We start from the raw sequence: 25361 nt of genomic DNA, 5'->3' as shown, positions 1-25361 counted from the left end.
TTTTTTGAGATGGAGTTTCACTCTTTGTTGCCCAGGCTGGAGTGCAGTGGCCTGATCTCTGCTCACTGCAACTTCCGCCTCCCAGATTCAAGCGATTCTCCTGCCTCAGCCTTTCAAGTAGCTGAGATTACAGGTGCCCACCACCATGCCCAGCTAATTTTTGTATTTTTAGTACAGACAGTGTTTCACCATGTTGGCCAGGCTGGTCTTGAACTCTTCACCCCAGGTGACCTGCCCACCTTGGCCTCCCAAAGTCCTGGGATTACAGGCGTAAGCCACCATGCCTGGCCAAGCCCACACTTCTAATCACAATGTAAGCTGCCTCTGAGCTCCATGGAGAAGGAAGAAGTTGTCTGATAATCTTTTTATTGCTTCTGTACTTCTGTTACATTTTAGAATGTTTTCGACAATCTCAATTTGCATACCGCTTTTTAGAAATGTGGCTACCACACAAAGCATCTTTCTACTGGATGCGAGAATACAAAAATCAGCTGGCGTAGAGGTGCATGGCTGTAGTCCCAACTACTCTGAGTTGGCTGAGGCAGGAGACTGGCTTGAGCCCAAGAGGTTGAGGCTGCAGTGAGCTACGATCACACCACTGCATTCCAGCCTGGCAAAGAGTAAAATCATGTATCCAAAAAAAAAAAAAACCTATTGTCGCCGCTGGCTGAGCGTGCTGGGCCGGCCCCGCTGTGGGGCCGCGCGGGGACAGAGCCCGGGTGCCCATGGCCTGGGCCGACGCGGCTGAGCGGGCCTGCGTGCCTACCCCCGGCGCTGGCGCCCAGCACCGAGGGGCTGCCGCTCGCCTTCCTGCAGAGCCTGCGCACCCTGTTGGACATCCTGGACGACCGGCGGCGCGGCTTGCGTGCACCTGCGCGAGATCCAGTCCCGCTGGCAGGGCGCCAACGGGCAGGACCTGCCCCGCGGGATGCTGGAGGGCCTGCGCCAGGTGGCCACGGCCGGCGGCTACCTAACTTTCGAGCGCTTTGTGGCCGGCCTGCGCACCTCGCTGCTGAGCGCCAACTGCGGCCCCCGGGACCCCACGTGCGCCCCAGCCCGGCCTGGGGTTGGCGCTGGACAACGAGCCACGGATGGTCCTGGAGAAGCCCCTGCCCAGGTCCAGGCGGCGCGGCCCACAGCCCGGAGCAGCTGTGCGCCCCAGCAGAGGCGCCGTCCTGCCCCACGCAGCCTGAGCGGTCCCAGAGCGCGAGCGCCAACACAGGTGCATCGGCCTGCAGGGCCCTGGAGGCGGACTCAGTGCCCGAGAGGAAATCAGAGGCACACCATCACCACCGGCATGGACTGCGGCCTGCTGAAGCAGATGAAGGAGCTGCAGCAGGAGGAGGTGCTGCTGCAGGGTTTGGAGATGATGGCAGAGACGCGACTGGTACCAGCAGCAGCTACGAGTGCAGGAGCGCCAGTGCTGCCTGGGTCAGAGCACAGACAGCGCCGACTTTGGGGCTGCAGGGAGCCCCCGCCCACTGGGGCGGCTACTGCCCAAGGTACAGGAGGTGGCTCAGTGCCTGGGAGAGCTGCTGGCTGCGGCCTGTGCCAGCCGGGCCCTGCCTACGTCCTCCTCCGGGCCCCTCCGCCCTGCCCTGACATCCACCTCGTCCCCAGGCTGACAGCAGCAGACTATCCTTATGCTGAAGGAGCAGAACCGACGCCTCACCCGGGAGGTGACCGAGGAGAGTGGGCACATCATGCAGTTGGAGCAGGAGAAGTCGGCTTAAGCAGCTGTTTGAGGCCCACGCCCTCAGCCAGCAGGATGTGGGGGGACCTCTGGACTCCACCTTCATCTAGCCCGTGTGGGCTGAGCGGACCCCCGGGGCAGACCTGGCACTCAGCCTTCAGGGCGGGCGCCCCGTCGCACCCTGGCTTTGACTGGAGAGCCCCTGCAGGCCCAGGCAGTCCCGGAGTGCAGGCGCCTTCCTGCCTCACTTGCCATCCAGGCTCCCCAGGCTTGCCCCCGGCTGGTCTCCGCACCGAGCCCTCGACTCGGTTTTGGCTCCTGGTGCTGACATACACTGGGGCTCTCTTGAGTCCGCATGGTCCGCAGTTACTACTGCCACTGTCAGGGGACAGTGGGGGACTCCTCCACGAGTTACCGCCTCCCCGTTTCCAGCGGTGCTGCCCTGGGTCCCATCTCCAGGAAAGGCAAGGCTCACGCCAGGCTGCACTTCCGACAACGGCCAGCAGAGGGGGGCTGGGCGGCTCCGATGCGGCGCTGAGGCTGCACCCGAGACCAGGGGTGCAAGGGCAGCTTCCTTCCCTCAACCAGGGCACCAGGACAAGGTGGCTGTCGCTAAGACAGGGGCAGATGGAGGGGGTGGGGATGGCCTCTAAGCGGGGGGTGCCCGCCTGGCAGCGGAGCCCCAGGGATGGCGGTCAGACTTCGGGTCCCGGCCAAGGCTGAGGGACTGGCTGCAGCGGATCGGGGAGCCAGGCAGGCGACAGCTTAGCCTGCATATGCCTCCCGCAGACCCCGGGGTGATAGCCTTCCTCATTCTGGCCAGGAGGCTGCCCCCGTTGAGTCCCACAGAACAACCTGTGAGCCTGGCTCCTCAGGAGGGGGTTCAGCCTGGGCCCCCAGGCACGTTCTAGGCAGAGCCTGTGCCCCCAACTCAGGATTCCCAAGGTCTGGGGTCCTGCTCACCCCGCCGCCCCGTTTCCTCCCACACCCAGCCTGGCCCTAGGTTTCAGCAGGGAGAGGCCACTTCCCTCAGCCAAGAAAAACGAGAACCCCCAGGGTATAAGAGGAGGCTGGGGTAAGTCCCCTTGGGCGTCACTCCCTGCCCCCCTGCCTAGGCCCACTCCTGTTGGTGCTGGGGTACGCACTGGTGGGAGGCCCTGCTCAGCCCATCCTGGAGGGTCCCAGTGCCACCAGAGCCAGGTGCATGGCAACATCATGGATAGGTTCTGCAGCCCAGGGCCCCCCAGTGCAGGGTCAGTGTGTGTGGGGTGGGGTGCAGGGACCCCTCGTGCCCAGAGCACTTTGGTGCACTGTCCCACAAGGCACCCCTGTCTCAGAGGAGGTGTTCTGGCAGGCAGCATGGCAACTCCCTTCCAGAACCCAGCTCCACGTTAACCCGCCCACAGCAACCCCTCAGAGCCACATCCCCTGCTGCACCTGGCCTGCAGGGGTGTCCCAGGACAGGCCCAAACCAGCCCAGCGTGCAACTGCCCTCCTACCCTGAGGATGGGAGTGAGCTTTCCAGGGGACATAAGGACTCCAGGCCTGGACCTCCTGGGAGGGTAAGGGAGTAGGTCCTGAAGGCCTGTGCCCCACAGCCCCAGCACCAAGTGGACTGCAGCGCAGTGGGTGGACCAGCGGCAGCCTGGGAGAAGTCACCACCACCCCACCCCCGTCAGCAGGCTGCAGTCAGACCATTAGGGCCTCCCCACATCTGCCTTTGAGGGTGCCTGTCATGCCCTGGAAGATCCTAGCATCTTTACAGGACTGGAAGCAGGAGACAGAACGGTGTCTGCCCCAGGCTCGCAGATGGTTTGAATGGTAAGACAGGGTTTTACTGGGTGAAAAGGAGGAAAAGGGGGAAACGGGGACTTTCACAAGGTCGAAGTCCCTGCTAGAGTGCTTTCCGCCAGCAGCTAGAATCCCAGGTTCTACACAGAAAGAAGAGGGGCCAGGCTCCCCACTGCTACAAAAGGCTGCGCAACTTCCCGAAGCTCCACCCCAGTGCACAGGCCGGCTGGAGTTTTTCCGGGGACCCCTTCCCACCTAACAGTCTCACCATGACCATCTCATTCTTTTTGCTATATCTACATAGTCTTAAATAGATTTAATACATGTTTTGATAATTTACATATTTTATGGACATTTCTATTTATCTAACCCACTGAATCATTTTTGGTGGCTTTATAACATTCCATTATATTAACTGACTTATTCGACTCTTCTCTACCACTGTGTATTTGAGTTGCTTCCCCTCTTTCTTTTTTTTTTTTTTTTTTTTTGAGACGGAGTCTCGCTCTGTCGCCAGGGCTGGAGCGCAGTGGCCGGATCTCAGCTCACTGCAAGCTCCGCCTCCCGGGTTCCCGCCATTCTCCTGCCTCAGCCTCCTGTGTAGCTGGGACTACAGGCGCCCGCCACCTCGCCCGGCTAGTTTTTTGTATTTTTTTAGTAGACACGGGGTTTCACCGTGTTCGCCAGGATGGTCTCGATCTCCTGACCTCGTGATCCGCCCGTCTCGGCCTCCCAAAGTGCTGGGATTACAGGCTTGAGCCACCGCGCTTCCCCTCTTTCATTGTTGTGCATCGTAGCTATCTTCTTTTGGGTTACTTCTCTGTGATACATTTCCAAAAGTGGCATTAACCGCTTAATAAGAATAAATAACGTTGTAACTCTAAGCATCTATTGCTACTCACACTCCTCAGAAACTCAGCGCACACTGTCATTAACCACGTGTATGTGCTTATTTCCCTATGGCCCTGACAACATTGGGCTTGATGATTTTCATTTGGTTTTACTGATTTTATAGGTGTAATATATGTATTTATTCCTCACTTTCTGCCAAAGAACATTTAAAGTCTATTTAAAAGATAAATGCAATTCAGCACAACAGCACAAAATTTACTATATTTTCTATAGTAACATCTATTACTATAGAAAATATAGTAAATACAGATAGATATTAAACAATTTTTAAAAATTTTAAACAATAGGCCAGGTGCAGCAGCTCACCCTATAATCCCAGCACTTTGGGGAGCCGAGGCAGGTGGTTCACCTGAAGTCAGGAGTTCATAGACAAGCCTGGCCAACATGGTAAAACTCTGTCTCTACTAAAAATACAAAAAATAGCCAGGCGTGGTGGCATGCACCTGTAATCCCAGCACTCAGGAGACTGAGGCAGCAGAATCGCTTGAACCCGGTAGGTGGAGGTTGCAGTGAGCCGAGCTCGCGCCATTGCACTCCAGCCTGGGGGACAAGAGCGAGACTTCATCTCAAAAAAAAAAAAAAACAAAAAAAATTTAAACAGTAAGTAAACAAAAACAAACAAACAAAAGCATGGAGAGACCCCAAAAGCAGAGCCACAGATGACAAGACAGAAATGTTTTCCTGGAAGATGTCTAAATTAGTCAAGAGTCAGCCCATACATCTGCCTCTAACTAAACTTTTTAGCAATCATCACTAAGATGAAAACAGTTACATAATTCAGGGTTCAAAAGACGAAAGCAAACGAATTCTTCAGGTGAAATTCTGACACCAAAATCAAAAATTTCTCCCAAGGGTTCTCACAAGGATGTCACAGTAGAAGAGCATGAATACGGCCGAGAACAAACCCCTGGGACCGAGAACAAACAAATTCTTCAGGTGAAATTCTTTTTTTTTTTTTTTTTTTTTTTTTTGAGACGGAGTCTCGCTCTGTCGCCCAGGCTGGAGTGCAGTGGCGCGATCTCGGCTCACTGCAAGCTCCGCCTCCCGGGTTCACGCCATTCTCCTGCCTCAGCCTCCCGAGTAGCTGGGACTACAGGCGCCCACAACCGCGCCCGGCTAATTTTTTGTATTTTTAGTAGAGACGGGGTTTCACCGTGGTCTCGATCTCCTGACCTTGTGATCCGCCCGCCTCGGCCTCCCAAAGTGCTGGGATTACAGGCGTGAGCCACCGCGCCCGGCCCAGGTGAAATTCTGACACCAAAATCAAAAATTTCTCCCAAGGGTTCTCACAAGGATGTCACAGTAGAAGAGCATGAATAAGGCCGAGAACAAACCCCTGGGACCGGCTGTCACAGACCTCATCTACATAGGCCATTGACATCACACGCCAAGGGCCAATACATCCTGTGGAAGCCTGCAGCAGTCTGACGGTCTGGCTTAAGTCTAAAAGGATGGCAGGACTCTCGGGGTCGCGGGCAGTCACCTCGTTCCCTCAGTGAAAAAGGCCAAAAGCACTCACGGCACTTTGTGATCAGCGTGACTGCAACCCTCGTTACTGTCGACTACTTACCCATATCCATGCCATTTGTTGAATTAAAATTGATCCCTCGTCTATAAAGGCCTAAGTACACCGGGCGCGGTGGCTCACACCTAGAATTCCAGCACTTTGGGAGGCCGAGGCAGGCGGATCACAAGGTCAGGAGATTGAGACCATCCTGGCTAATACAGAGAAATCTTGTCTCTACAACAAAATACAAAAAATTAGCCGGGCATGGTAGCACGCGCCTGTAGTCCCAGCTACTTGGGAGGCTGAGGCAGGAGAATCGCTTGAACCTGGGAGGCAGAGGTTACAGTGAGCCGAGACTGCACAATGCACTCCAGCCTGGGCGACAGAGTGAGACACCATCTCAAAAAAAAAAAACCACCAAAGCGTAGGTACTACCTTTAGTGAAGTTTACATATTTCACTATATTAAGCTCATTTATATTCATGACTTCCCACTGTTGCCTTCCACTTTATCTGAGTTTTATTTTTTATTGCACAGACTTTTAAAAAGTTAATACAATTAAGCCTTTTACCTGGTCATTAAAAACAATTCTTTTGGCCAGGCGCGGTGGCTCACACCTGTAACCCCAGCACTTTGGGAGGCTGAGGCGGGTGGATCACCTGGGGTCAGGAGCTTTGAGACCAGCCTGGCCAACGGGGTGAAACCCCATCTCTAATAAAAGTACAAAAAGTAGCCGGGTGTGGTGGTGGGCACCTGTAGTCCTGGCTACTTGGGAGGCTGAGGCAGGATAATTTCTTGAACCCGGGAGGCAGAGGTTACAGTGAGCCAAGATGGCACCATTGCAATCCAGCCTGGGCAACAGAGTAAGACTTCATCTCAAAAAAACAAAACAGAACAAAAACAAAAACCAATTTTTTTTTAAGTTTTTAATTTTCTCTTTTTATTTTTAAAAAATATACAGAGACAAGGTCTCACTATGTTGCCCAGGCCGGTGTCAAACTCCTGGGCTCAAGTGATCCTTCTGCCTTCACTTCCCAAAGTGCTAGAATTACAGGTGTTAGCCACTGCACCAGGGCAAAACAATTTTTTGAAAGTTCAATTTTAGCTCCTCTCCACAGCTGAAATACATGTTCTAATCTACTTCCCCCCCTCCAGAGTCTGGCTCTCTCACACAGGCTGGAGCGCAGTGAGTGGAGTGAGCTCACTGCAACCTCTGCCTCCCAGGTTCAAGCAATTATCCTGCCTCAGCCTCCCAGCTAGCTGGGATTACAGGCGTGAACCACCATGCCCAGCTAATTTTTGTGTTTTTGTTTTTTGAGACAGTCTCGTTCTGTCGCCCAGGCTGGAGTGCAATGGTGGGATCTCGGCTCACTGCAACCTCTGCCTCCTGGATCAAGTGATTCTCCTCCCTCAGCCTTCTGAGCAGCTAGGACTTGCCACCACGCCTGGCTAATTTTTGTATTTTTAGAGACAGGATTTCACCATGCTGGCCAGGCTGGTCTTGAACTCCTGGCCTCCAGTAATCCAGCTGTCTCGGCCTCCCAAAGCGCTGGGATTAAAGGCATGAGCCACCACACCTAGCCTATATCCTAATCTACTTTCTTCTCAATTTTTTCATGTTTAGCTCTTTGATTTGGCTGGAATGTAAGGTGCATGGTACGAAACACATAACTAAAATAAACTCTATACAGGAATCTGTCAGCAGCAGCAGTTAGTAAAGTGCGATCTTGCTCCCCCTCCTCCTCCCAGTTGTCATATAAATTGCTCCTCATAAATTAAATCTATTTCTGAAATCTCTGGTTTATTTCACTGTTCTGTATTTTCATCTTTTACCCAAATCTCATCTAGGTGTGATGACTTTCATTTTAGAATATATTTAAAAGTCTGCTGGATTTAGAAGCCTCCCCACTTCACAAATTCTTGCTTTTTAACCGCTCACCAAAAAAAAACCATATAATATATTTGTTTCATTGTTTTTCTAGAATAAATAATGTAACATTTTGTAATTTAAATGATATTTTAAGTATTTATACTAACCTGCAAAGTATTTTTTTCTTTCTTTTTTTTTTTTGAGATGGAGCCTCGCTGTCACCCCAGCTGGAGTGCAGTGGCATGATCTCAGCTTACTGAAACCTCTGCCTCCCGAGTTCAAGCGATTCTCCTGCCTCAGCCTCCTGAGTAGCCGGGACTATAGGTGTCCTCCACCATGCCTGGCTAATTTTTATATTTTTAGTAGACACAGGGTTTCACCACATTGGCCAGGCTGGTCTCGAACTCCTGACCCCAAGTGATCCGTCCACCTCAGCCTCCCAAAGAGCCAGGATCACAGGTGTGAGGCTCCATGCCCCGCCACCATCAAACTGTCTTTTAATTCTTTAGATGAACTTCTAATTTGCTACATTAAATTCTCAATATTTAACATTATTGCTGTTGTCTTTAAAAATTATTATTTAAAAAAAAAGCTAGGCTGTTTAATTTTCTTATCACTAGTATGTACACTGTAAGTAAATTTTTTAGACTTATCTTGCCATGTTGCTGTATTTGTACTTTTATTACTGTTCTGTTTTCCCTTGGATTTTCCTAAGATTATTTTTTCATGGATTTCCCAAAAATTACATTTGCATTCATTCTAAAAGCACTCATTACATGATGAGTAGAACTCAAGCCACTGTACCAATTATACAAAAAGGACAAGAAAATGCTCAGACGGCTTTCAATTTACATGGGAAGACTGAATGCAATCATTATTAATATTCTGTAATTACAAACAAGAAGGACAAAGTACCGTGGGGCACACTGTAAGTGTCACTTTTTCTTACTGGAGCTGTCTCCTTCTCTAGATTGGTACGGTGGTAGCAGCAGTAAGTGTGCTTATTTTATACTAACGCCTGTGGTGAGACGATGGTGACCAGATCTTTCTAGCGATGCTCGCAAGAAAAGTTGTTACCTTCCTGCTCTGAGGTGTGAACCCAAGTAGATCCAGTACTACTCTATGAGAAAAGTCCTGATGCTACCCACCCTACCCCAGAGTTGACTGTGAAAGCAGGATGGGCCTCGATCTGAGCATGCTCCGTAGGTCAAATGCATGGGTTTTTATTACCACCACCCCACACCTCTATTTCCAGTTCTCCAAGGAGACTTCCATCTAGCCCTCACCTATGAATTGATGAAATATATTTACACTATACATTCTCTAAGTTTCATTTCTGTACTAAACTAGATCACCAGACAAATATATCCATAGACTACACTTTAGATCTGCTGGCGATATTTTTTCAGAGAACTAGTTTTAGTTTAAGCTTGGGCTTTTTTTATATTTTTAGACAAGAGTCTTGCTGTGTTACCTAGGCTGGAGTGCAGTGGTGCCATCTTGGCTCACTGCAACTTCTGCTTCCCAGGTTCAAGTGCTTCAGCCTCCCTTGTAGCTGGGATTACAAGTGAATACCATCGCACCGGCTAACTTTTGTATTCTTAGTAGAGACGGGATTTTGCCATGTTGAACAGTCTGGTCTCAAATTCCCAGCCTCAAGTGATCCTCTCGCCTTGGCCTCCCAAAGTGCTGTGATTATAGGCATGAGCCACCACGCCCAGCCTATGCCTTGACTTCTATGTAGGTAATCACAGTAGTAGCTACATTAAGAACATGTTTATGAACTCCAAGTACCATCAAATTATGACCTTGTTCTCTCAATCTTATTTTAAATTCATTTTGTAAACCTCAAATCCTTTCAATAAGCAGAATGGGTCTATATAACAAAAGGACTACTATTACGGAGTGTGAGAATTTTTCTTTTTCTTTTTTTTTTTTTTTTTGGAGACAGAGTTTCGCTCTTCTTGCCCAGGCTAGAGTGCAATGATGTGATCTTAGCTACTGCAATCACCACCTCCTGGGTTCAAGCAATTCTCCTGCCTCGGCCTCCTGAGTATCTGGGAGTACAGGTGCCTGTCGCCACGCCTGGCTAATTTCTGTGTTTTTAGTAAAGACGGGGTTTCACCATGTTGGCCAGGCTGGTCTTTAACTCCTGACCTCAGGTGATCTGCCCACCTCAGCCTCCCAAAGTGCTGGGATGACAGGTGTGAGCCATCACGGCCAGCAAAAAATGAGCTTTTGGTTTTTTTCTACTATTAAGACCTCAAGTCTAACTTTAATACAGGAGATAACATTTTAACTGATATTTGAATTTTCTTTTATGGTGCTATAATTTAACTTGTTATTGTTTTATTTATCTTTCTTTAGAAATGGCATTTCACTACATTGCCCAGGATGGAGTATAGTAGCTATTCACAGACTTAATTATAGCTCACTGCAGCCTCACATTACTGGGCTCAAGCAATCCTCCCGCCTCAGCCTCCTCCTGGGTAGTGGGGACTACAGGTACACACTGCATGCCCAAATCTGTCCTTTTAGTTCATGTATTTTCTGCAAAAGCTTATCCATTCATTTAATCTTCTTAGGTAGTTTACACATGGTTTTACACCTTTCATTTGCACCAAATTTTAGCACTTAACTTAGAACAAACCATATTCATTGTTGTGATTATTATTACAGGTTTGAGCATTCCTAACCCAAAAATCAAAAATCCGAAATGCTCTAAAATCCCAAATTTTTCAGTGGCTACATGACACCACAAGTGGGAAATTCCACACCTGGCCTCATGTGATGGGCTGTAGCCAAAACTGTTACATGCACAAAACTGCTTAAAATGTGGTATAATATTACCTTCAGGCTACGTATGTAAGGTATATACACAACAAATGAATTCTGTGTTTGGACTTAGGTCCCAGTCCCAAATTATCTTATATATGTGTAAATATTCCAAAATCTGGGAAAACCCCAAATCTGAAACACTTCTGGTCCCAAGGCTTTCGGATAAGGGATACTCAACCTGTAGTGCTCGCTTCCAACTAGAAACTCTCTGAGTTCCTTTTAGAGACCCGAGTGGCCTGTCTTACTGGTGTCAAGGGATCACGTTCTCCTCCCCCAGCTCAGTACAACCCCTATAATTTTACAGTACAATACAGAAAACTCCTTTTCCATTTCTACCACAGTTTATGCTCCAGTAGAGTATTTATTTCATAATGTAAAAGAACTCCCCTGCCACTCTGTCTCTCGTCCCGCTTTCCATTCTTGTAGGACTTACACTATGTTACAGATCTGCTTATTGTCCATTTCCCCCACTAAACTGTTAGCTCCACAAGGGCACCGTTCACCACCATATCCTCACGCCTAGAACAGCACCAAGAACAGGGTTAGTGCTCAGTATGGGTTGACTGAATGAATGTGGCCATTTATTACCATTCCTCCCTTTATAAGATGCTGAAGACAATTCTCCATAGATCTCTTTCTACCTATCTGTGAACAGAGGCAATGACTGCCTTTGTTTTGCAACATCTTTTCAAGGATATCTGTATAACAGCTTTCAGAGACAGAGATAGTGCCTCCTTCAAGAGAAAAGGCTAGACCACTTACTGTCTAATAAGGATCCCTAAGTCCAAGGTTCCTCTCCTCTAATACAACTCACTGCATGCACAGGCTTTCCCTGGTCTTCTCTGCATTATCCCATAGCAACAGATACTCAGGGGATAAGCACAAATGCAAATGCTCTGGCTACTGCTGCTGCTGTAAGAAACTGGCCTTTGTCTCTGACCCAGGAGACTCGTGTCTTTGGCTAGTATCTGTGAAACCATGGCAGGTTAAGGTTAATTTGTTAGCCTGCAAATAAGGTAACTCTCAGGCCCCACTCAGCGTTTGCCAAAGGGGCAAAGTAAGAGCAAGTTTGTTTTGGTAAGCTCTTTTAGGCTCTACAAAACTCCAAAAGGTTTGTCATAGTTTTCCAAGAAAAAAAGATAACAGAACAGTGAAAGTAAACCCTTTTCCTCAAGTACTCTCTAATCCCTGTAAGGGATCATCTTTTCTATAACATCTGAGTAAAGCTGTTGTTTTATTTTTCTAAAATAAATGTTTTACTTTGTGATTAAAACATTGACAAGTGGGTGTCTTTCTTTGACTATTATGCCAAGAGGCACTTTGTACACTTTCTTAACGGTCTGACTGAGATCTTTGTTTTCACTTTGAAAACCTCTGACTGGCCGGGCGCGGTGGCTCAAGCCTGTAATCCCAGCACTTTGGGAGGCCGAGGCGGGCGGATCACAAGGTCAGGAGATCCAGACCACAGTGAAACCCCCTCTCTACTAAAAATACAAAAAATTAGCCGGGCGCGGTGGCGGGCGCCTGTAGTCCCAGCTACTCAGGAGGCTGAGGCAGGAGAATGGCGGGAACCCGGGAGGCGGAGCTTGCAGTGAGCCGAGATCGCGCCACTGCACTCCAGCCTGGGCAACAGCGTGAGACTCCGTCTCAAAAAAAAAAAAAAAAAAGAAAACCTCTGACTATCTTCCTTAACTATGTTTTCTGTGTATTTCATCTGGAATTCCCGTCATTATGATATGAATCGCCACAATCTATTTTCTGGGTTCATTAAGTTTTGTCTGTACTGCTGTTAATTGTTTAATCTATTTAGGTTTTAGTTTTGATGTCCTTTTTTTTTTTAACCAATTTGTGCTGCCTGAAGTAGTTTTTTAAAGGAAAATAAACATATGAGGGCTTTAATCCTCTTGAAAAATGAAACACTAACATTTAAAGAGTGCCAAGCATGCAGTCCTCACATTCTGAGAAAGTCCATCTCACCAGGGAATATATCTTGAGGTCATTAGTAACTAGTAGAACACAGAGTTAAACATTTCCACATTTAGATGAAGAAAACAGGGCAAAACTAACTGATTTTCTCAAATTCAATTACTGGCAAAATAAAGGTGGTGGGAACCATTAAGGTACATACGCTCATTTTGCATCTCCAAAAACCAACCAACCAAAAACCAGAAATCTGTCATTTTTAGCAGCTAGACAGTGTCTAACAAACTCATGTTCTTCATAAAGGTCATCATAAAATTATTTTTAGCATAAGAAATGTTTCAACCCTTGCTTTCCCCTTTATTGAATGAAATGTGTAGTGGGCTAAGAAATCCAGTAACTCCCATGCTACAAGCTACACAAGAGAGACACAGTGCAGACGGGAGTGTCCAGATTGCCAAAAAGTAGAATTCCCAGACATTTCGTTCATTTAAAATACTTTGATGTCACTAGAGTCTGAGCAGATACAGTGTGATTAATGAAAATCCAGATAACCTGTAGTCTCCTATTGGCCTTTTTTTACTAAGTGGAATGATTAAACATGTGGTACTAAAAATCAGAGAACACTCCTGAATACAAGTTCATTAATGTAACTGTGAGATCAGCTTACTGGGCTGTTTACCCACTGGTTACTTCAGGTTTCCAACCTTGAGGAAAGTCAAAAGTATTCATAGATGAGAAAAGGTGAACCAGCTTTTCATGAATTATGGAAAGAGATTTAAAGAAAAAAAAAGTCTTGTAAGAGGCAGCTAAGCCTTCTTCACCACACCAACAAGGGCGGGTCTCAGGAGCTGCCCATGCAGCTTGAACCTCACTTTAGTAACCAGAACCACCGGGCTCAGCTCTTTCCCCTAAACCAGCATGTGGAACAAGACCTCATGCTAGATCTTCCTGTGATTCGTAAGTGTGACGGTTGGGTTTTCACGCTGGGTTTTCATGTGTGAGATATGCCTCCCTCAAACCTTGTTACAACACCGGCACATTGCCTGTCAGATATGAACAAAGATGAAAAAAAGACCGCATGCTCATAAGGGTGGAACTTGGCACTGACAGGGTTCGGCTTGGCAGTGCTTGCTGAACACTTCCTGAAACTGGACTTCACTCATTGTGAGAGTCTCACAGAGGTTCTTCAGGTGAGGGTTATTGTCTTTAATTTCTTCTTCTGGAACACACAGTGTTGCCTTCTCCAAAACATCTGCCACCTCTAACGAGTCCTCGCAGAAGCCCTGAATGCTATACATATTTGCCGCCTCCACCAATTTTTGGCTGCTCTGCTGCGAGCCCTCAGTATCTGCCAATGCTTGCTTATCTTCTTCCACAGCCTCCTTCAGCTGCTCTTCCAACTTGACTTCTTCCATGAGTATCTTGTCTGTAGAGGGAGTATCTGTCCCCCATTTGGTTTGGATCCACGTCCTCTTCCAAGTGCTGGCAACTGTTCTTTTGTTTTGTAGTTGTGTGCAGAACTGAGAAGGTCTGGAGACACTGCCAACACCGGGAGACTGTGTGGCACCAGCCTCACGCATGGAGCCACCATGGCTGCCCCGGGATGATGATATAAGTTTCCCCTCGCCTGTCACTCTATGCTTCTATGACACGTTTTAAATTATTTTTATTCCTTCAATATAATTATCAAATACATCTTGTATCTACTTTTGTTCCTTATGACATAGATTCAGAGAGCTCAGAGCTATTTCCACGGCCTCACTTCTCATCCTCAGTGCTCCTAATTTTAAAATTGGGTCCTGGGTTGCTATCCCTGCTGAAGTTCTCACAATAATTAAAGTCTATTTGCTGGTTAAAGTTGCTCTGTTTTGGATACATACTTCTGTTCTTCTAACAGTAATTACACAGCAGGGCAAATTACTCCCTGCATAAATACATAGTTTAGAACAGTGGAGTCATTGTAAGGTACAGGAGGACACTTATCTCTACTTATTCCAGGAAAGATCACAGGAATGAAGATATAGCCATGTCTTAAATTGTGTATTTTTTGTCCTCATTCAGGTACAAAGCTTTAGGTCCATATAATATAATCAGTATCAGATTTTTTTTTTTTTTTTTTTGGAGACAGAGTGTTTTGCTCCTGTTGCTCAGGCTGGAGTGCAATGGCGCAATCTTGGCTAACTGCAACCTTCACCTCCCAGGTTCAAGTGATTCTCCTGCCTCAGCCTCCCTAGTAGCTGGGATTATAGGCGCCCGCCACCACGCCCACCTAATTTTTTCTATTTTTAGTAGAGAGAGGTTTTCACTATGTTGGCCAGGCTGGTCTCGAACTCATGACCTCAGGCGATCCCCCTGCCTCAGCCTCCCAAAGTGCTGGGATTACAGGCGTGAACCACATAAATAAAACAGGTACAATCTAATTCAAAACAAAAAAGGCAACATCTCTTTTAAAATATTTTTTATCTCGGCCGGGCGCGGTGGCTCAAGCCTGTAATCCCAGCACTTTGGGAGGCCGAGACGGGCGGATCACGAGGTCAGGAGATCGAGACCATCCTGACTAACACGGTGAAACCCCATCTCTACTAAAAAATACAAAAAACTAGCCGGGCGTGGTGGCGGGCGCCTGTAGTCCCAGCTACTCGGGAGGCTGAGGCAGGAGAATGGCGTCAACCCGGGAGGCGGAGCTTGCAGTGAGCTGAGATCCGGCCACTGCACTCCAGCCTGAACTGCAGAGCGAGACTCCGTCTCAAAAAAAAAAAAAAAAAAAAAAATTTTATCTCAATGGAAAACCAAAGATTATGCTGACATCGGTATGATTAGAAAAAAATTCTTTAGTGTTTGGAAGTGAATCCTTCTCTGTCTGATAATTCTGCTTCTAGTCATGATGGAATATTCTAATGGCATCAGGTTTACCCTACCATCTTAACAAATTGAAAGGTCAGACAACTATATGAACGAAAGGTTTTCAGACACTAGATGACAGGCAAACAGCAGATTAACTCCTGAAAGAAGGGAAACAAACATAGTCTGTCCTAGAGTGTCACAGCTCACTGCTGGGAGAGTTTTAAAGTCATGGCACAGGGAGAGGCCACTCAAACAGAACCTAGCTGACTTGGTGAACTGAGGAGACAGCATTTGGAGTTCAGGGAGGCCAATGTGACCAGAATCTGCATGGCAAAATATCATGCAAATGCTACGAAGGGCAGAGGGCTACAAAGAAAAAGCTCCAAGTATCTGCAGAGGGTTCCCTTGAGTGTGGCTGACTACTGCACATGCATATGAGGAAACTACCCAAGATGAGAGAAAGAACCACCAAGTAACATGTAGAACCACAGCACAAAGGACGGGAGGAAGAAATGTAAGAATCCTGTTTAAGATTCTTATGTGTAAAGTGGTATAATACTATTGTTTTAATTTTTCTTTTTTCTGTAAAGTGGCATACTACTACTTGAAGGTAGGTAAGTTAAAGATGTATTCTGTAAACCCCAGAACAACCAGTAACAAAAACCAAACCAAACAAAACAAAGAGGTATAGCTAACAAGCTGATAGTGGAGATAAAGGTGTGGTCATAAAGAAGGCAAGAAAAGAGGAGAAAAGGAACTAAGACAAGATGAGATAAACACAAAGAGCAAGATGGCAGGGGTAAACTTTCCCTTATCAAAAATCACATTAGGCTGGGCATGGTGGCTCATGCCTGTAATCCCAGCACTTTGGGAGGCTGACGCAGGTGGATCATCGGAGGTCAGGAGTTCAAGACCAGCCTGACCAACATGGAGAAACCCGTCTCTACTAAAAATACAAAAAAATTAGCCGGGCATGGTGGTGCATGCCTGTAATTCCAGCTACTTGGGAGGCTGAGGCAGGAGAATTGCTTGAACCCGGGAAGCAGAGGTTGTGGTGAGCCGAGATCGTGCCATTGCACTCCAGCCTGGGCAACAAGAGTGAAACTCTGTCTCCCAAAAAAAAAAAAAAAAAAAAAAACACCTTAAATATAAGTGCTATAAACAGTCTGATTAAATGTCAGAGATTATCGGAGTAGATTAAAAAACAAGACCCCACTTCATGTTGTCTGTAAGAAATTTACTATAAAGAGGCCGGGCGCGGTGGCTCACGCCTGTAATCCCAGCACTTTGGGAGGCCGAGGCGGGCGGATCACAAGGTCAGGAGATCGAGACCACGGTGAAACCCCGTCTCTACTAAAAATACAAAAAATTAGCCGGGCGCGGTTGTGGGCTCCTGTAGTCCCAGCTACTCGGGAGGCTGAGGCAGGAGAATGGCGTGAACCCGGGAGGTGGAGCTTGCAGTGAGCCGAGATCGCGCCACTGCACTCCAGCCTGGGCGACACAGCGAGACTCCGTCTCAAAAAAAAAAAAAAAAAAAAAAAAGAAATTTACTATAAAGATACAAATATGTTAAAAACTAATGAAAGGAAGAGGATACTCTGAAACAATGAAAAAGAGCTTAAGTGGTTATACAAATGTTAGACAAAGTAAACTTAAGAACATGGACCGTATTACCAAGAACAGAGAGGGGTATCTCATCATAAAAAAGGGGTTAATTCTTCAAGAAGACACAGCAATCCTAAACATGTATATACTGATAACACTGCTTCAAAACACATAAGACAAAATTTGACAGAACTGAAAGGAGAAACAAATTAACAATGATATTTGGAGATTTCAGGATTCCTCACTTAGTAATTGACAGAGAAGTGATTTTTAAAACGTCAGTAAAGACAGAAAACTTGAATGATGCTATCAACCAACTTGACCTATCTGACTCTGGTAGAACACTCAACCCAATAAAAACATAATACATATTCCACCTGACAAAATAATAATGGTAGTAACTTATATACAGATAATGCCTATAACCACTAAGTACTTTTACAATGCTATTTTGTATAATTCTCACAAGTCTATCAGGTAGTACACTTATGATATTTACAAATGAGGAAGCTGAGGTCTGAATATGTTAAGTAACTTGAATAATGTTGCAGTCACTTACATAATAAAGACAAGAATTGGAACCCAGGTCTGTGCACTTAAATCCAAAGCCTGAGCTGTTGACTATGCTACAACTACCTCAGTAAGCCAAAGAGAGGACTGAAGACTCTTCAGAAAAACACCAATCCCTCTGACTCTGGAGGTCTGTAGGCCAGTCAAAGACAGGAAAACCCTACTCATTTCCTTTATTGTTTTGCTTACAACATGCTTCCCTCCCACACATACTTATCCAAAGAGACAATTTGCTTAAAACAAAAATCCCCTTTTAAAATATAAATGACAATTAATTCTACTAGCTAGTTATGATCATAGAAGTTACTAAAATCAACACTTGGTTGTTTTTCTCTAAGTTTTCTAAAAATCAACCCCTACTAAGAGGCCAGAAGTTTGGATTAGAGAGTGGAAAGTGAGAGACAGTTCAGGTGTTCGATACACAGGAAGGAGGTGAGTTATGTCTGAACAGCCGATAGGGATTCAGTGTGTAAGATGAAAGAAGTGAAGAAGGAAATATGGAAAACAACAACCTCATCCACATTAGTTTATAGTTCTGGCTAGGGCTCAAATGGCAAGTGCTTGCTCTTCAACTTAAAGTCACCTTGTGTTTGTTTTTTGCTTGTTTTAATCAGGGTCTCACTCTTCACCCAGGCTGGAGTACAGTGGCACAATCACAGTTTACTGCTGCCTTAACCTCCCAGACTGAAAGGATCCTCCCACCTCAGCCTCCACAGTAGATAGGGCTACAAGCACTAGTTCGGTTGATTTTTTTTTTTTTTTTTTTTAAGAGATGGGATCTCACTATGTTGCCCGAACTGCTCTTCAACTCTTGGGATCAAGCAATCCTCCTGCCTCATTTCAGTCTCCAGAACACTGGGATTACAAGCAGGAGCCAGTGGACCCAGCTTCGCCTTATGTTTTTAATACAGAAACAAAGCTTGTGTTTCAGGTATAGCAAGCAGACCATGATTGTCAAGCCTTCCATTGCCCATCGCCCAATCTCTCTCCCTATCTTTTTTTTTTTTTTTTTTTTTTTTGAGAAGGAGTCTCACACTCTGCTGGCCAGGCGGGAGTACATTGGTACAATCTCGGCTCGCTGCAACGCTGCCTTCCAGGTTCAAGTGATACTCCTGCCTCAGCCTCCTGAGTAGCTGGGATTAGAGGCACAGGCCACCGTGCTTGGCCAATTTTTGTATTTTCAGTAGAGACAGGTTTCACCATGTTGGCCAGGCTGGTCTCGAACTCCTGGCCTCAAGTGATCTGCCCATCTCGGCCTCTGAAAGTGTTGGAATTACAGCCGTGAGCCACTGCACCTGGCTTGTCTCCATGCTTCTTCCACAGCCTGCAGAACTGTGAGCCAAATGAACCTCTTTCCTTTGCAAGTGACCCAGCCTCAGGTATTACTTTGTAGTAATACAAACGGATAAAGCCATTGTTTTATGTCCCTTACAGGATAGTTACCAAATTCAGGAAAATTTACACTGATACAATACTTTTACTCAATTGAAAATCCATATTCCAATTTTCTCAACTGTTCACAATGTTCCCAGCCTTTGTTTCTCTCGCATGACATTTTTGAAGAACACAGGCCAGGTATCTTGTTGAATGCCATTTAGATTGGGTTTCCCAGTTGTTTCCTCATGACTGGATTCAGGTTGTTAAAAATTTTCGGCTTAGACATTTCATAAATGATGTTGTGTTCTCAAAGTGTCGTGTCTGGAAGCACATGACATCTATCCTTGCCTCCTACATCACCATTTTATAGTTACCATTTCTCCATTTATAATTAATAAATAATCTGGCTGGGCATAGTAACTCATGCCTGTACTCCCAGCACTTTGAGGCTGCGGTGGTGGGATCACTTGAGGTCAGGAGTTCAAGACCAGCCTAGGCAACATAGCGAGACCCATCTCCTGTCTCCACAAAAAAAGGAAAAAAAGAAAAATAAATAAATAAATAAATAATTCATAGGCAGTTAATTTGAGATCATGTTCATAACTTGTTCCCTGGGAAACTCCCTCCCCTCATCCCAGATTTAGCACCCAGATAAACTTTACTTGAATCAATTTTTACTACTAACATGACTACAACTTTTTTTTTTTTTGACATGAAGTCTTGCTCTTGTTGCCCAGGCTGGAGTACAATGGCATGATCTCAGCTCACCGCAACCTCCGCCTCCTGGGTTCGAGCGAGTTTCCTGCCTCAGCCTCCCAAGTAGCTGGGATTACAGGCATGCACCACCATGCCCAGCTAATTTTGTATATTTTTAGTAGAGACGGGGTTTCTCCATGTTGGTCAGGTTGGTCTCAAACTCCCAACCTAAGGTGATCCACCCACCTCGGCCTCCCAAAGTGCTGGGATTACAGGTGTGAGCCCCTGCGCCAGCTGTATTTCTCTATTTTACTAGTTAAATTAACACAAGGATTATGATTTTGTTTAATCAGTTACACTCCATTTATTGTCCTTATTGATTTCTTCACTTTATTTTTTTTTTAAGAGGGGGCCTCGCTTCGTGCAATCTCTGTCTCTCCCAGGTTCAAGCAATTCTCCCGACTCCACCTCCCAAGTAGCTGGGATTACAGGTGCTCACCTCCACACCTCACTAATTTGGTATTTTTAGTAGAGACGGGGTTGCACCATGTTGACCAGGCTGGTCTTGAACTCCCGACCTTAGGTGATCTGCCCGCCTTGGCCTCCCAAAGTGCTGGGATTACAGGCGCGAGCCGCCGTGCCCAGCCTTATTGTCCTTATTTATTTTGACACTCAAACTTATCCCACACTTGACCAGTGGAAATTCCTCCAAGCTGGCTTCTGGATCTTCTGAAATGTCCCCAAAATATTGAAGGGGCCCTTTTTTCCCTGTCCCAGCCCCAGAATCAGTCATTTCTCCAAGAAGCCCTGGTTCACTTTAATGAATAATAGTATTTAGAATCTAAGGTCTGGGTGGTATTGGTATTTTAACTCTAAAAAAGAAAAGATACGCTTTGTAGGATCACTGTCTTCAGATCCGTTCGTGAATGAGGTACAAAAGATGATACTTGGGATGACAAGATTATAGGAGTTCTGAAAGAAAAGGGCACTTTGAAATGTATAAGCAAATATCTCAGCTTGGCCAACCACTGTGACTTCCTCTACACAGCTCACTCACCCTGACTGTGGAGACTAAAACACTTTAACTGAGTCTTTACAGTCAAGATATTCCATGTACTTTCTCTGAAGGCGTATCCAACTCTACAAGAATGTGAAAATATTCTTCAAATTCCGTAGAAGGTTATTTGTATTTTGCCTGCTACCAAGCTCCTATGTATGGCGTAAAAGCTTTCCTTTATGCTACTAACGGAAACAAGTAAAATATCAAGAGCAAGGGCATCACGGACTAAAGAAGATGAAGAATACGGAATACAAAAAGTCTGTTTCTAGTCTAGACCCAATACATTAAAACTGCACTCAGGCTAACCTTATCCACACACAATGGCCAAAGAAGTAATCAGTGTGAAATGCAAAATTTGCCTGGCTAAGTTATATTAAGTGGTCTGTGAAACAAAGATACAATGGAATCTTCTTTTCTAACATGAATTTTTAAATACTTTAAGGTCTTTATCCCCAAAAGCTTTCTACAGACAAAAAGCAACTAAAGAACAAAAAATCGAAAGGACAAAACTACCATCAAAAAGATGGGGGGCGGGGAGAGACAAGAACAAAGGTAAAAACCATTCTGCATACATATTTTTGAAATAAAAGTCACCTGGATTGTTTCTTTTTTAAATTAATGAATTTTTTTTTAGAGATAGTGTCTCACTCTGCTGTCCAGGCCGGAATACAGTGGCACAATTACAGCTCACTACAGCCACTAACTCCTGGGCTCATGTAATCCTCCTACCTTAGTCTTCCAAGTAGCTGGGATTATAGGTAGGTACAAGCCACGGCACCCAGCTCCAGAATTGTTTCTTTTTAAAGTACAGCCTCTGCACTAAATTGTAAATCTCCTTTCCATAGTATAATGCACACTGTACAAAGGCTTTTGAGACACAGGTTTTTAAAACTATCAAGGAGAGTCAGCGAATATAAATGACAATTATGTACTTAAGTAACAGAAACTTAATTATATATATATATTTACTATTGATTATATATATTAAATAACCTAGGTTTCTGAAGTATACACACTGAATAAAGGAATATAATGGAAAAATATTGACCCAGGAGTTAGGAGACCCGAGTTCTTATACACAAACTCATTGTGCAGCCTTGGGTAAATTAGTTAACCTTTATGGACTTTCATATTGTCATCTGCAAAATCAGGCTATTAGAGCTGATAATTTTATAATTTTCTTACTATTTTATCTGTTATCATAAATACTTATCATTTCACTACATACCATCAGTAAACAGACTTTAAGCTAAATAGGAATTAAGGATTTTTTTTTTTTTTTTTTTTTTTTGAGACAGAGTCTCGCTCTGGAGTGCAGTGGTGCAATCCTGGCTCACCGCAAGCTCCACCTCCCAGGTTCACGCCATTCTCCTGCCTCAGCCTCCCGAGTAGCTGGGACTACAGGTGCCCGCCACCACTCCCGGCTAATTTTTTTTTTTTTTTTTTTGTATTTTTAGTGGAGACAGGGTTTCAATGGCCTTGTGCTCCCTGCAAGATTATTCTATCAGAAGAATAACTTGCATTTTAAAAAAGCTAACACTTTCTGGAGATCTACTGTGTGTGTCAGGCACTATGCTAAGCTCTTTACATGCATTAACTCATTGAATCCTCATCACATGCCTCTGGTAGGTATTACTGTCCCTCACTGTGGACAAGACTTGGAGTTGTTAGTCCGCCCAGGGTCACAAAGCTGGTAAATGACAGGATTGACTCCAAAGTCACCTTACTAACCACCTGGCTATCCCACCTCCTAATAAATAAATCATGAGCCCAATACATTCTTATCTAATCTCTGGCAAGTACTAATTTTTTTCTCCTTTATAGTAGAGACAAAATTGCTACAACTGGCAGCCAACCAAGAAACAACTCATTTTTGTATTTTTTCTAGAGACAGGGTTTCACCATGTTGCCCGGGCTGGTCTCAAACTCCCAAGCTCAGGTGATCCATCCATCATGGCCTCCCAAGTGGCCTCCCAAAGTGCTGAGATTATATAGGTGTGAGCCACTGCACCTGGTATCCAATCCATGTCTTACAGAGAAGTGTGTTTTTGGTTCTATGCAATATTTCCTTTTATTTCCTTATAATAAAACAAAAGGAAACACCAAAAGTCACAAAACCTAGAAGACCGGCAAGGATCTTAAGGGGTAACACTGTCTTATTATTCATTCTGTTGCCTCCAGGGGAGAAGACGTCATTACAATTACCATAGGGTAGGAAGTGGGGAGCAAGTGAGGGGGCTCCCAGAGAACAGGTCTTCTGACAGCATCAGTGTTGGTTCCCAGTCTCTCCCATTATTTCACGTTGACTACATAACTGAGTAACAACATAAATTTTCAGAGACTGAAGCCTAACAACAGAGATGCTTTCCTGCTTCATGTTGGGCCACTTCAACTGGCTAGGCTGCTCAGTTGTAGAACAACTGTGACTTAAGTGACAATCCTCTTGCTGGTTACATGGCATTTTAAGAAGCAGGGTGAATATGATCACCTACATACAAATCCATGCACTGGAAAATAGCTACTACGGCTCACTCTCATCCCCCCAGGAGCCCAACGTGGGCCTTTTCCTATATTTTCTCAATACACTTTCTCAAGACACAAGTTGTCTCTCAAATAAGCTCTCGAGCAGAAAATCTCTCTCAGATGACTTTCAAGCCCAGAAATCACCATTTCTGACAAGCTGTGAACAGTGAGGGCATTACACCACAGAACAAACCAGGATCCACAAATAAAGGCACAAAAAACAAAACATCCAAAGAGACAGTCATTTGGATGGGGATGAATTTCATAAACAAAACTACCTATTTCAATTCTCTTTATTCCTCCTATAAACAAATTTCTCTAAAACACAATGTCTTTCAACCAAAGGAGTATTGGTTTCATATATTGTCTGACCCTCAAACCCACTTTCAGTCTCAAATCTGAGCTGATGTTCTCAAAAAGTTGATAGATATTACAAAGCTGAGCCTGTGAGCATTGTGGATCTACTCTGTGTCTCACTCAGGCAGAGAAGAAAAAAAGAGTATCAGAACATTACCCTTCTTTGATCTGACCCTGGAAGACGCACTGAAGAATTTCTTCACTGTGGTAACCTCGCGGGTCTTCTCGTTGGTTTTCTTTTCTTCAAACTTGGAGAATGTGAGGGATTGGGCCCCTTGGCTGCTCTGACTGCTGGCAAAGGCCTCTTCTTCCTCCCGCTGGAGTCTGCAATTCAAGAAAGGATTAGAATGATCTAGATATTCTCCAAGGTTCTCTGTATCTGAAGGTTATTACTCCATTAATTCAGGAGGATCTCAAGATTTTAGAACTAGAGACTAAATATACCAAATCAGCCTGAGGTCTCACATAGCTACAGGATGGGCTGCTCTTCATGCACTACAGATTTCAAATGGGAGCTTCTCATGCTCATTCAGCAACTGCTCTAGGGCTACATGAAAGAAATCAAGTCTAGTCCTTTTCCCTAACAAGCTCAGGGTTAGAACAGATGAAAAGGTAAGTAAACTGCTACATAATGGGACAGCTGCTACATTAGAGAGTAAAAATTGAGTGCTGTGAGAACACAGGAAAGAACAACTCAATCTGCTGGAGGAGTCTGTTGGGGCCTTACAACAGTGATGTTTGGGCTGGGTCTTAAAGGACACATAGGATCCTTTTTTGTTTGTTTTTTATTGAGACAGAGTGTCACTCCATCACCCAGGCTGGGGTGCAATGGTACGATCTTGGCTCACTACAACCTCTGCCTCCCAAGTTCAAGCAATTCTCCTCCCTCAGCCTTCCAAGTTATTGAGACTATAGGCACACACCACCACGCCTGACTAATAAGGCTGAATAGTATTCTAAGTGAAAGGATATTCCAGGAAGAAGGAACTACAGATGTGCAAGCCTGTGGTTTGCTTCACAACAAGGTGAATGTAGCCAGAGCACTGGGCGTGTGATGAACTGTGATGCTGGATACATAGGAAGGCACCAGAGGGTAAGGAATCCTGACTGCTAAGCCCACTATTCTGGATTTCATCATGTGGTGGGGAAGCAAGACTGTAAATCCAAAAAGTTATCGTTGTCAGATCTGTGCTTTAGAAAGATCATGCAGGTAGCTGTGTGAACAACCTGAAGGGTAGAGAAACTAGAGACAGGGACAAGAAGTAAGAGTATATTATAAAGGTTTAAGTAAAAGAAAATAAGTACCTGGGAAATAGGAGTATAAAAGGTAAAATTCAGAAGCCTTTTCTGAGTTGGAAGAAATAGAACTTGGTCAAGTTGTAGGTAGCAAGGGAGATGAAACAGAAATCAAGAATGAAAACAAGATTTTTTAGCTAACTTGGTAAATAGTGATGCCATTAATTGACTCAAGAGAAGGATTAGGAGGAAAATGTTCAGAATGGGGAGAATAATAAATAAAAGCAATAAAATTTGGCTTTGGATTAGCTGCATGTGAACCATCTGTAATAATTACCAAACACAGGTCGGATATGGTGGCTCACGCCTGTAATACCAGCACGCAGGGAGGCCAACGTGCTCGGCCGGATCACTTGAGTTCAGGAGTTTGAGACCAGCCTGGGCAACATGGTGAAACCCTGTCTCTACACAAAATACAAAAACTAGCTGGGCATGGTGTCATGCTCCTGTAGTCCTAGCTACTTGGGAGGCTGAAGTAGGAGGATCACTTGAGCCCAGG

At 45.4% G+C, this 25361-nt stretch overlaps 1 long non-coding RNA gene and 3 pseudogenes across 2 annotated transcripts in view; 2 read left to right on the top strand and 2 right to left on the bottom strand.

Annotated features, from left to right (window-relative positions):
- LOC698613 (rab5 GDP/GTP exchange factor-like) overlaps positions 1–25361 on the bottom strand; it is a 48761-nt pseudogene that overhangs the window by 5278 nt on the left and 18122 nt on the right. The window contains exon 3 of the transcript XR_013415244.1: positions 23724–23890. The product of XR_013415244.1 is annotated as a rab5 GDP/GTP exchange factor-like (transcript). The remainder of the gene's footprint in view (positions 1–23723; positions 23891–25361) is intronic.
- LOC100425784 (suppressor APC domain-containing protein 2 pseudogene) lies at positions 643–1803 on the top strand (annotated as a pseudogene).
- Positions 10085–14686, bottom strand: LOC106997371 (uncharacterized). The gene is made up of 2 exons (XR_013415252.1): positions 12285–14686; positions 10085–11983 (listed from the first exon to the last, which is right to left on the bottom strand). It is a non-coding gene; the product is annotated as an uncharacterized LOC106997371 (long non-coding RNA).
- Positions 13477–13587, top strand: LOC114677280 (small nucleolar RNA U13; annotated as a pseudogene).

The sequence above is a fragment of the Macaca mulatta genome, chromosome 3 (assembly GCF_049350105.2).
Source record: "Macaca mulatta isolate MMU2019108-1 chromosome 3, T2T-MMU8v2.0, whole genome shotgun sequence".
Classification (NCBI taxonomy): Eukaryota; Metazoa; Chordata; class Mammalia; order Primates; family Cercopithecidae; genus Macaca; species Macaca mulatta.
Note: the sequence above shows the minus strand (reverse complement) of the source record. Positions and strands in the feature narration are given on the sequence as shown.